We start from the raw sequence: 1,816 nt of genomic DNA on the forward strand, positions 1-1,816 counted from the left end.
CTCCCGGCACGGTGCTGAGCACTCCCGGCACGGTGCTGAGCACTCCCGGCACGGTGCTGAGCACTCCCGGCACGGTGCTGAGCACTCCCGGCACGGTGCTGAGCAACCTCGGCACTCATCCTGCACCCTCGCGATGGTGCTGAGTACCCTCGGGGTGGTGCTGAGCACCCTCGGCATGGTGCTCAGCACTCTCGGGACTCGTCCTGCACCCTCGGGATGGTGCTGAGCACCCTCGGGGTGGTGCTGAGCACCGACCCGAGAGTGCTCAGCACCTTTGGGACTCATCCTGCACCCTCGGGACTCATCCAGCACCGTCGGGGTGGTGCTCAGCACCCTCGGGATGGTGCTCAGCACCCTCGGGTCTCATCCTGCACTGTCGGCACTCATCCTGCACACTCGGGAGGGTGCTGAGCACCCTTCCGAGAGTGCTCAGCACCATCCCGGGGGTGCTCAGCACCACCTCGAGGGTGCAGGATGAGTGCCGAGGTTGCTCAGCACCATCCCGAGGGTGCTGGATGAGTGCTGAGCATGCTCAGCACCATCTCGAGGGTGCTCAGCACCATTCTGAGACTGCAGGATGAGTGCTGAGGTAGCTCAGCACCATCCCGAGCATGCTGAGCACCATCCCGAGGGTGCAGGATGAGTCCCAAGGTGCTCAGCACCATCTCGAGGGTGCAGGATGAGTCCTGAGGGTGCTCAGCACCATCCCGAGGGTGCAGGATGAGTCCCAAGGTGCTCAGCACCATCCCGAGGGTGCAGGATGAGTCCCAAAGATGCTCAGCACCCTTGGGATGGTGCTGAGCACCCTCGGGACTCATCCTGCACCTTCGGGATGGTGCTCAGCACCCTCGGGACGCATCCTGCACCCTCTGTCAGGCGCTCAGGACCCACAGGGAGACCTAGAACCTCAGCACCGCTCAGCACCACTCAGGATAGTCTGGAACCCCACGGGTGACCTAGAGCCTCAGCACCGCTCAGCACCAAACAGGATAGTCTTGAAACCCGCAGGACAGATCCAGCACCTTCTGGAAGGCACTCAGCACCTTCTGGAAGGCGCTCAGCACCCTCAGGACTCATCCTGCACTTTTGGGAAGGTGCTCAGCACCCTTGGGATGGTGCTCTGCACCCTCAGGACTCATCCTGCACACTCAGAATGGTGCTGAGCACCCTCGGGACTCATCCTGCACCCTCAAAACGGTGCTCAGCACCCTCAGGACTCATCCTGTGACAGTGCCACCCCCTGTCCCCAGGTGACGTTTGACAACCGCGCCCATAGTGGGTGAGTGCGGGTCCGCCTGGACACCCACACGGCTATCCGGGAGTGCCACCACCCCTCACTGCCTGGCACAGGTGACAGCGGGTGACAATGGGTGGCAATGGGTGACAGCGGGCTGTGGGGGTGTCCCCTGGGAGTGCCACCACCCTGCCATGCCTGGTGGCACCTGGCCCCACAGGTGACCCCGGATGTCCCCAGGCCTTGGGAAGTGACCCCAGGTGTCCCTGAGGGTGATCCCGGGTGTCCCTGAGGATGTCCCCTAGTGTCCCCAAATGTGTCCCCAGGTGTCCCTGAGGATGTCCCCAAAGGTGTCCCTGAGGATGTCCCCAAAGGTGTCCCCAGGTGTCCCAAAGGTGTCCCCCAGGGTGTCCCCGGGTGTCCCTGAGGGTGACCCCGGCTGTCCCCAAGGTGACCCCAGCTGTCCCCGTCCTCACAGGTGACAATTCGCAGCGCCTGGCGTTTGACGTGTTGGTGACAGCCGTGTGCTCGCTGTCCCTGGCGCTCTGTGCACGCTCCATCGCCCGCGGGCTGCTCCTGCAG

The sequence above is a fragment of the Parus major genome, chromosome 18, assembly GCF_001522545.3.
Source record: "Parus major isolate Abel chromosome 18, Parus_major1.1, whole genome shotgun sequence".
In the NCBI taxonomy this organism is placed as follows: Eukaryota; Metazoa; Chordata; class Aves; order Passeriformes; family Paridae; genus Parus; species Parus major.